The sequence below is a fragment of the Lichenostomus cassidix genome, chromosome 3, assembly GCF_008360975.1.
Source record: "Lichenostomus cassidix isolate B80296 chromosome 3, HeHo_3.0, whole genome shotgun sequence".
Classification (NCBI taxonomy): Eukaryota; Metazoa; Chordata; class Aves; order Passeriformes; family Meliphagidae; genus Lichenostomus; species Lichenostomus cassidix.
Genome location: NC_139483.1, coordinates 35,495,002 through 35,505,086, shown reverse-complemented (window position 1 = coordinate 35,505,086; position 10,085 = coordinate 35,495,002).

Sequence of the window (10,085 nt, the reverse complement as noted above, 5' to 3'; positions counted from 1 at the left end):
TGGCACTCTGTGAAGGTTTGAATACTGACAGACAGCAGATGGACATTACAGACTTGCAGTGTCACCGTGTTGACCCGCACAGGAGTATTTATGGATCACTGTGCTATCCAAACTTAGCACCAGAGGTATAGCCCAGGCAGTGCTTTTACAGGTATAAATGTACTTTTACACGTACGGCATACTTTGCTCATAGATATTACTACAAGATGCAAATTGCGATAAATACATGTTATAGTGTTGGCTTTTCGCAAATATTAAAAAGGATGATGATCAGACAGAAAATGCAAAGTGTATTGGAAATGTAATAAAAGAAATATTTGATGCTCTGTACTGCACCACTGTGACCTCCTCTGCTATCCCTCCAGAGAGCGAGAACTAAATATTGATAGCGGTATGGGCAGAGCAAAGTATTGCCTTGACTTTTCCCATAGTCTTGCAAAGAAAAAAAAAATCTGCCTTATTGAGACATTAACTTCCTTAATTTAAGTCCTGTCATTTCCCATGCCACAACTAATGTGGTATGTGAAACCCTTAAAAAAAAAAAAATCCTAAGTATAAAATTGTTAATAGAATAGACTCAGATAGAGGAACACATTTTATGTCAAGGGTCTTACAGCAAATAACTCAAGCCTTGGGAATAAAATAGAAATTACATACCCCATGGCATCCACAGAGTTCAGACAGCATAGAGAAAATAAACCAAACCTCAAAAAAAGAACTCTAACAAAACTGATGATTGAAACAAAAATTTAATGAGTTAAACATTTACCTTGGCACTATTGAGAGTCCAAACACAACCCAGGTCAGACCTGGGAGTGTCACCCTATGAAATGATGTTTGGGTTACCCTTTCTGACCACCCAACATGAAACTGCTACTTATGAAGAAGAAGGAAAGTAGTCTTAGAAAATATGTCAATACAATTGCAACAACGCTTGAAAATTTGTGGTTGAAGGGGATAATCCCTCAAACCACACACTTAGAATTTAAAATCCATAATATCCTCCAGGGGAATGGGTACTAGTGAAAACAGTAAAAAACCCAATCTTTAACTCCACAATGGGAAGGTCCTTTTCAGATTTAACTGACAACTGAGGCAGCAACCTGGACCATGGAAAGAGTGTGAATCCATGCCAACAGAGTCAAAAGACCTGTAGAAGAACCTAAGGAATGGACTATAGCATCTAAACTGGGTGATACCAAGTTGACTCTTAAGCGGGGTCTGGTAGTAATGAACTGGGAAGACCCAAATGATCAAAGGAATGTACCAAGAATCACAAATAATTAGGAAATAAGGCCAAGCTTATATCAAGTGGTTTCAAGTGCTGTCTGGACCAGTTTTGAAGAACCTCCAACATCCCTTTGGGAGAAATACTTCCACCCCAAACTGGAGAATCAGGACTGTTTTGGTCAGAGAGTCCTCATGTTTTGACCTTAGCCTGTGACTTGTATAAAGAACAGAATAGACTGTATCCTAACCTCAAGGAGATATTACAACCTCCATCAGTGCCATACAATATATCCTGTCTGATTCATCCCAATACCAGACATGCTAGCTGGGTTAAATATAAATGTATAAGTTGTGAGAAAAATTGGTATTGCAGTTCACACAATCGGCGCTCTCATTGCATGAAATAGCAAGTGCCAAATTTATTCCCTATCCAGACAGACCTAGGAGTAACTAAGATAATAACTTTACTCTGTGGATGGGAATTACTAGTGCCTGTTGAGTGGGAGGTACCTGAAGAATGGTGGGAAACTACAGTTAAGAAGTGTCAAAAGTGATTTGCCTGGAAAATAGCAAAGAGAAAGTGATGAGGAAATAGAGACCAAGATTGGCCACTATACTCACCACCAAGAAAACCATATACACCTGGTATGGGTAGCAACCCCACAGGCATGGGAGGAGGGGGTATAAACCATACTGGACCTCTATTATTCCCTCTTTTGTCACTCTTTTTTTGTCTTTTCCCTTATGGGATGCAAGCAAAATCATGTTGCAAATGCTACTGAACATTTTATTGGGAAATAACCCGAGGTTCCTTGTTCATTACCCACACCCATATCAGCAGTCACTGCTATGACCCATCCAAATTAGGTGCCTGTACACAAAACGCTAAAAAATACTGGATTGGGGAAAATTTAGGAACAAGTGGCAGGAAGCTGGGGAGTGTCCAAAGGGGGAAAGATGGGTTTGTTTCACATTTGCCCTCAGGGGTAGGGTCCATGATTTAGTAAAAGAACAAATAGTAAACAAAAAGGCAATCTAACCAACACAGCAATCTAACCCTGTATCAACCCCACATCAAGACTTGTATACGAATCTCAAACAGCAATTAGAAAAGGAAATAGAAATTTCAGGATTAGGAAAAAACCTGTTTGTAGAATTAGGGGAAAGAATAAGTAAAGAACTAAACATAACCAACTGTCAGGTCTGTGGGGGAGCCTTAATGACAGAGGAATGGCCATGGAAAGGCAGTAGCCTAGGCCCTCTTGAACTAAGCGGAACTGAACAAATATAAGAGGAGAGAATCAGAAGGGTGGATTTTAAGTTCAAATGTGATAAGAGAAGAGTGCTGAGTGCACTGAGAAAAATTTTCTTAGCGAGGTAGGAAATACTCCCTGTAAGACAAAAGAAGTTAGTAATAGAACTTCTATATGGTGGGTCCCAGAAAAACCGACTCTGTATTGGGCCCAGAGAAAAAACAAAAGAAAAAAATTGTAAGTGTAATAACAAGATCAAACTTTTTCCATGTCATGATACAGGCAAGAATCCCTATTTTGGAATCCCAGAAATATCCAAATTTTGGGAGAATATACATCAACAGAATAATAATTTTTGGAAAGCACCAGATGGCTTATTTTGGATATGTGGGAAAAGAGCGTACCCAAAACTCCCTCCCCAGTGGAAAGGGAGTTGTACTCTGGGGATCATACAGCCAGGATTTTTCCTTTTACCAAGACTAGGTGGAGATCAATTAGGAGTACCAGTTTATGAGAGCCTAAAAAGAAATAAAAGAGAATTGACTGGGGGTTTTCAAAAACAGGGAGAGAAGGAATGGCCCCCGAATGCATACTGGAAACATATATGCCAGCCACCTGAGCACAAGATGGGAGTTGGGGATATTGAACCCAAGTTTATATGCTGAATTGTATTATAAGACTCCAAGCTGTTGTAAAGATAATAACAAACAAAACTGCTTGAGCATTGGAATTAATATCAAGTCAACAAAGGCAAATAAGAGCTGCAGTGTATCAGAATAGGTTGGCTTCAGATTATTTATTAGCTGAAGAAGGGGGTGTCAGTGGAAAATTTAATACATAGGATTGTTGTTTAAAAATAGATTACAATGGGGATGTTGTCCTAGATATAGCCAAAGATATCAGAAAAATAGCCCATGTACTGATCCAAAGATGGGAATCAATGCTCAAGCTAACTGGTGGGATAATGTATTGGGAATAGAATGGTGGAAAAAGCTAGGCTTCTTCCTTTTATGTGCAACAGCTGGTTTGTAATTTCTTCCTTGCTTGATTCCCTGTTTTATTCAGTTAATCACCAGCGTAGTCCAAGGTATGCAAGTGGTACTAATACCTATGGACCCAAAATTGGCTACATCTAAAACAGCACAAAAGATAATGGCATTAAAGAAACAAAACAATATGGAAGACCCCCTTTGAAGAAGCAAAATTGATCTGTGAAAAAAAAGCAGGTAATGGAGGTTAGAAAGCAAGAATTATCACTCAAGCCAAATGATTTATGAAAAAGAAGAGGGGGGATTGTGATAAATACATATTTAGTGTTGGCTTTTCACAAATATTAAAATGGACATTGTGTGTATGGTTTTAATTCTTACAAAAGTGGCCTTGTTATAAAGATATAGTTGTGTAACAATAATGCCTTTATTTCTGCTACTAACTAAATTTAGATATAGTAGTAAAGTAGCTAATATATTTATTTTAGAAAACTTATGGGTTTACTTACAATAACCGAACTGCCTGCTTGATTGGATAACATCCAAAGAACGGTGTGATGAAGACCCCTGCTACTGATATGTCAACTATCAACAACTGCCATCTGCAGAAACCACAGAAAAAGGCCCAAGCTTGAGATGATAACAAAACCTGACAAAACAACAGCTAAGGAATGCGCAAGCTCCAAAAAGGTGGATCCAAGGAGGAGCCATGCTAAACAGTTCAAGGAACATGCAAACTAGTTTGGCAAAAGGTTTGAATATGTGTAATTTCCTAGGAATAGGCATTAGGCTGATGCAACACGAAAAGTATTTATCAGGTGTCTCCATCAATAGCAGGTGTGCTTTTTGGCTAAGGGCCAAGAACCCAGCACTGTTTCCTTGCTTTATTGTCTTTGTCCCCTATTGTCCGTTATTAAACTTTTAAATTTTAACAAGAGAGTGGACCTCATTTTTCACAAAATGACATTACTATTAAGAGCACCTTGCCAATAACACATCAGTCTACTCACAGTCACAGCTCTCCTGGGGCAGTGAGAGATCATGAGGTTAACCTTACACTATCATCTGAATAACACAGGGTAAACAAATCCCCTCTGTTTCACCTGTATTGTGTTCAGTGACTATGTTTGTCTGAAGCATGAAGACACACACGCAAGCAGCACCCCCAAATGTGACAATCGTTTTTTACTATTGTCTTGGTTTGAAAGACAGGCGTCTGCTAAGAAAGGTGGAAACCTCACTTAGAATAGAGAATGTGACCCCCCTTCCCTCTGAATTATTATAACTTTGGAATCAAGGGCTTTCAGGCAAAGATATGTGAAAAAGAATAACAGTTCTTTACTAGTATCTATAATGAAGTACACAAGCCACAACAGCAGCAATAACAAACAAAACCAGAAACCAGCGGCAGATGTCTCTGGGCTGCCAGACACCCTCCCGTTTGGTGCAGTTCCGCTCACAGCCAGCAGGAGCGCTGTTGAGCTCCCAGCCGGCAGGGCAGTGCGATGACTGCCGCGCCTGCAGGGGGCGCTGTAGCGCAGGGTCAGCTCCTGCCTCAGTGGGTGAGGGCGGCAGGGCTGAAGCAGGACGGTGCTCAGCAGAGAGCGCGGAGCGGCGAGCTGCAGCGGCAGGAATGGCTCACCCGGGCTAGCCAGCAAGGTGGCAGAAACTCCGCAGTTACGGAAGAAGCCGCAGTGCGTTCTGACAGGCGGGGGCAGCGACAGCCGAGCTCCTCCACAGCAGCTGCAAGCGCAGCCGGGGAGGCGCGCTCTCCGAGCGGGGAAAAGGGTTGGAATCTCGGGCCCTTCCCAGGCGAGAGCTCACCCAGCCAGCAAGAGAAGGCAGTGCAGAGCCCGACTTTCTGCGGTCGCAGCGAAGAGGAAGGCAACAGCTTCACTCTTCCCCCCTCAGTGCCCAGTGAGCAAGTGAAGTCCCAAGGGTCACATCCCTCCTCCCCTCACCACACCCGGCCACATCCTTTGTCTCTTACAAAAGAGTTAATGGTCCTTGAGTACCTGGTAATTAGTTCCTAGTAAACGAAATCGAGAAAATCCCCCCCATCCTTCAGCAACTGTAAGAGCACGTTGCATTGGGGTGGGGAATAAATGCACAACTTTCCAGGTGAGATAAAACAAACTGGAGAGGACATCCAGCTCCATGTGCTCTGGACTATAATACAGTAACAAGAGAGTGCTGTAAATGTCACCACACTACCTTGCAATTTTATCTGCTTCTGGTGATTTTTATAGCATATGTTCTGAATGCTTCAAGTGTCCCAAACCCTCCCTTCAGTACTCTCTTGCTAAGGAAAATCAGCATATCCCTCTAAATAACTCATCACAGGTAGAAAACTTTACTTTCAACATGAAGCTCACCAGAAATGCAATAAAGCATTCTCTTGAGCTTAGAAGTGTTATCAGTGGGGTGCTGAGGAAGGAAAATACCAGTGACATTCCTGAGAAAACAGAGCAATCTGGCTGAAGGAGTGTGCAGCAGCAGAGATAAGAGCAAGAGCTTACTGGCCACAGTACTCTCTAATCATAGTTTCCTTGCAAGGAGTAGGAGAGAGAGAACGCATTTTCTGCAAGTCTCTCTTCCCGTCACTCGTTGTTTAATAATATTTTCTCACATGCCTGAAAGCAATCTCTGCCTGTGTGTCAGAGTTTTGAGGCTGCCTTTTCACGACCAAGTTACTCATACTGTACACTGTATTTGTCCAGTGTGCTCTTTTCCCCCACAGGTCATCCAAAGGTTTCTAGACTAAACTTTCCTGAAGAGGCCTTGAGAGTAACTTTTATGCCCTCTCTCCTCAGGGAAGCTTCCCTTAGAAGAAAAGGCTGTGAAAGCAGCAAACTCTAAAAGGTTTGCTTTGAGGTTGAAGCACTGAGAAGCACACAAATGAAGCTGATTTCAGGTTTCATGGTTCTGATGTTTTATTTATTTCCAAAAGAAAACAAACAAAACCAAACAACTAAAAAAATTACCAAAGCCCCCACCAAAAAATACCTACCCAAAAATCCCACAACCGCAACCAAACAACTGCTTTCTGTGTCTTAACGAGATAGCAGAGAAGTTCTTGGATATCAACAAAGGACATCCTTTCTCCCTTAAACTAATCATTCTCAAAGCTTTTCCATTCAGCCACACTGTGTTTTAGCATCCTCTCTTTTCTCATGGTGCATCCTGCTTGCTCATCTCTTCTACCCTCTTCAGGTTCAAAACCATGAACTTTTTCACTGCAGCTGAAAGATGAACAACTTTCAGATGCCACAGATTCGTTTTTGGTCCAGACAGCACTGCCAACACTCATATGGGAAAACAAACACAAAGGGTATTAAAAAAGGAACTCCAGGAAAATACCAATTCACCCTACCTGATCTGAAATCACTCCCTTTTTTGCATAAGTGCATTTAAATAGCATCACAGCAAGAGATTAAGTAGACATTCCTCCTTTGCCTGCTTCCTTTTGGCTATTTCCCCTGCTCCTGAATATTGCTGCCTGTGCCATTTACTGCTTTGCATTTGACTGATTTAAGATGTGCAGCACGTGGATCACAGGCTTTTGTCTATATTGCTTACAAAGTACCTTGCACACTACAAATAGTCATGCACCTAACAATTATTAAAAAATCAGAACATTAAAAAAAAAAAAACCAAAAAAAAACCCCAACAACATAAGGTTTAATTTAATCCATCCCCACAGGCCAGATTTTATTCACTATTATCCAGAGTTTGGTAATGCTGTAGATTGATAAATCCCCAGTGAGGAAGCGCTATCTGGCAAAGGGAGACTGCCCCCCCTTCTCTGATGAGTTTGTTTTGTAACAGATTACTTAATACCAATCCCAGAACCCAGGGAATCAGTGTAGGCTGCCTGCCCATTCCACTTCCCAGCTAAAAGTAAATATTGAGCTGAAACAGAAGCCAGCCTAGACAAGCCTTAAATTAAGAATTATCAACCTTGTAATTATAGATGTAAAATCTCTGAAAGCAATTGTCTGTTTGGATGAATTTTCTGTGCTCCCAGCCAGGCCTCTGCTATCAGCTGAACCATCCTCAAATTCCATGACGACACATCCAAGGAAGGTTTGATTACTTGGCTCAGTCCAAAATTTTTCATGAACAGGCTGCTTTGTCTGGACCTGAAGACACAAGATATATATTGTGCCTTGTTTTCCAGGGGAAAAAGAATTAATGCTAAGTTCAGAAGACAGAGGAGTATCTTCTACTGCATCTCCTCATGAGAACATCAATTCTGTCATAAAAACACAGAAACTGTCTTTGTTGTTACTCATAGCCTAGCCATTTAACATTAGATGGTTGTCTCATGCTCCAGGATGTAGTCTTGACTCAAAGAAGAAGGTAATAAGTTATAATTAGGGTATTACTTTTTTCCCTGTTACTGTTCTGCTTCTTAACCTAATGGTCCAACATGAATTAACTTCAATTCTGATTTCTGTTTACTCATTTATACTGAGCTACTGCTAACTTTTCTCGTTCTGTTCTTTCTGAATGTCATTTGCTCCCCTTTCTTATTTGAGGCCTAATGAGAATTCAGAGACATCTTATTACCCCAACATTACCCACAGCATCCAATTAGCTAAAATCTCTCCAAGCAGCAGCTAATTGCAACTTCGACTATGAGCTTTGGAATTCCAAAGAGGAGTTTAGGAGCTGAACTTCTAGCAGAACAGACTGACTGGCACCTCTTTTGTCCAGTGAGAGTCTAGAGCACCAGTTGCAGGGGTGTTACAAAAACCTCTACAAAGTAGGTAAGGACCTTGCCTGACCTTTTCCATCCCTGAGACAAACTGTAATGCTTCCTCTTCCCAAGAAGTGAAAACTCTCAATTTGCTATGCATCATTGGGCCCAGATTACAGTACTGATTTTAGGAATAATTCAGCTGGAACCCACTATGGATGCCCAGCCCCTTTAAAAGCTTAACTAGTAAGGCATGTGGTTAAAAGATGGCATCTATCTGAAAATTAGTTTATAAATTGTAATTATAAATTGTAATTGCAAAGCAATGCTCAGTAAGATGACAGGGTGCTACAAAATGGTAATGAGCACTAGTCAGTCTCCAACAAATGGAATTTTTCTCTTATGAAGTCTTTAACATCACAACATGTAGGGTGTTTGCTTTCTTTTTACTATTTCTTCCCTGAGCAGTTTTCTTACTACTGCAGTTTCTTACTGCAGATAAGACATTTTAAGGAATTTTCTGCTCAGTTTTTAGTATCTGGATTCTTTCACCTTCTAAATGCCACTAAAATCTATGGTCAGAAATCACCACAATGGCTCGTGTTGGCTTCCTTTGGATAGAAGGCAAAAAGAAGTTAAAAAAAAAATTTCTGGCATCTTGCAAAGTTTTTAGATATTAGATGCATAACTATTATAGAAATCTGGTTTTAAAATTATTTGCTGTATTTCTTGGGTTTGTGGCTTTTTACTTGCCTGCTTTGTAAAAATTGTTTTAATTTTTAATATTATTATATTTATAATTATATATAATTTAATGTTATATTTTAAAATGGTTTTAATTTTTAATAAAAACTATGGTTTAAAACTAATGTCAAGAAAGCAACAGCATGGAAGAGATGTCCAAAACCGAACAACTCATTTTTCTCACTCTAAGCTATTTTTATTTACTTCTGTTGGTAAAACTGAGTGCTTGATGCAGACACCTGACACTTATGCACAAAAATGTGTTCTTCCCTTTATTAAAGGGACAGAACACATTTGGAATAATAGTATATTCCTCATATTGATAAACTACTTGCACGTGATCTACAGCAAAAAACTAGAGGGGAAACTCCTACATACATATCACTTTTGTAGCTATCTCAAAGTGTTCTGCTTCTCTGAGTATCACTGAGCCCGCTGCTTAGTTGCAACCGGTTGAGCATTCATTGCTCCCACCAGAAGCAGATTTGCACTCTGCTGGGCATCCTCAAAGATTAAATTCTTATCCCAGGAATACTTGCAATTGAATTATGGTCATTGATAAACACTGCAAGCCTTAGGACAGAAAAGTGAGGACAAGGGTAACAGAAAACAAGTCTATATAGCTCATGGTTATTTTGATGATTGAGTACATTTCCTGAGGCTGGGTAGTGATGCACTCATTCACAAAATCTCAGAGTGGGTCCATTTTAATACAACTGTACAAAACCACTCCCAGAGGAAATATCACCAGACAGACCACCATTCTGCTGTTCTTTGTTACCACTATTTATAAATACTATGCTTCAAAACGGTGTGTATATTTGAATAAACACATTCCCAAAAACACATGCAAAATTTCATGCAAAAATTGACTAGGTCCTCAAAAACCAATCCTCACACGCCATCCAGCTAAGAATAAATTACAAATCAAGACACAAAAGCTTGTGGATTTTAGAAACGAAGCTGAAGAGTTTTACAAGAACCTTCGTTTATCTCCTTTCGCTTCCTTTGCGCGCTGGCCCTTAGTTAATGGCAAGCCCACTTTCTCAGCGGAGCCAGTCCCCAGCACGCAGCCAGCGCGATGTCCCAGCCGCGGCACGACAATCGCAGCTGTCCCGGGAGCAGGCGCTCAGGTGAGGAGAGGGAGCAGGCGGGAAGCCATTTCCT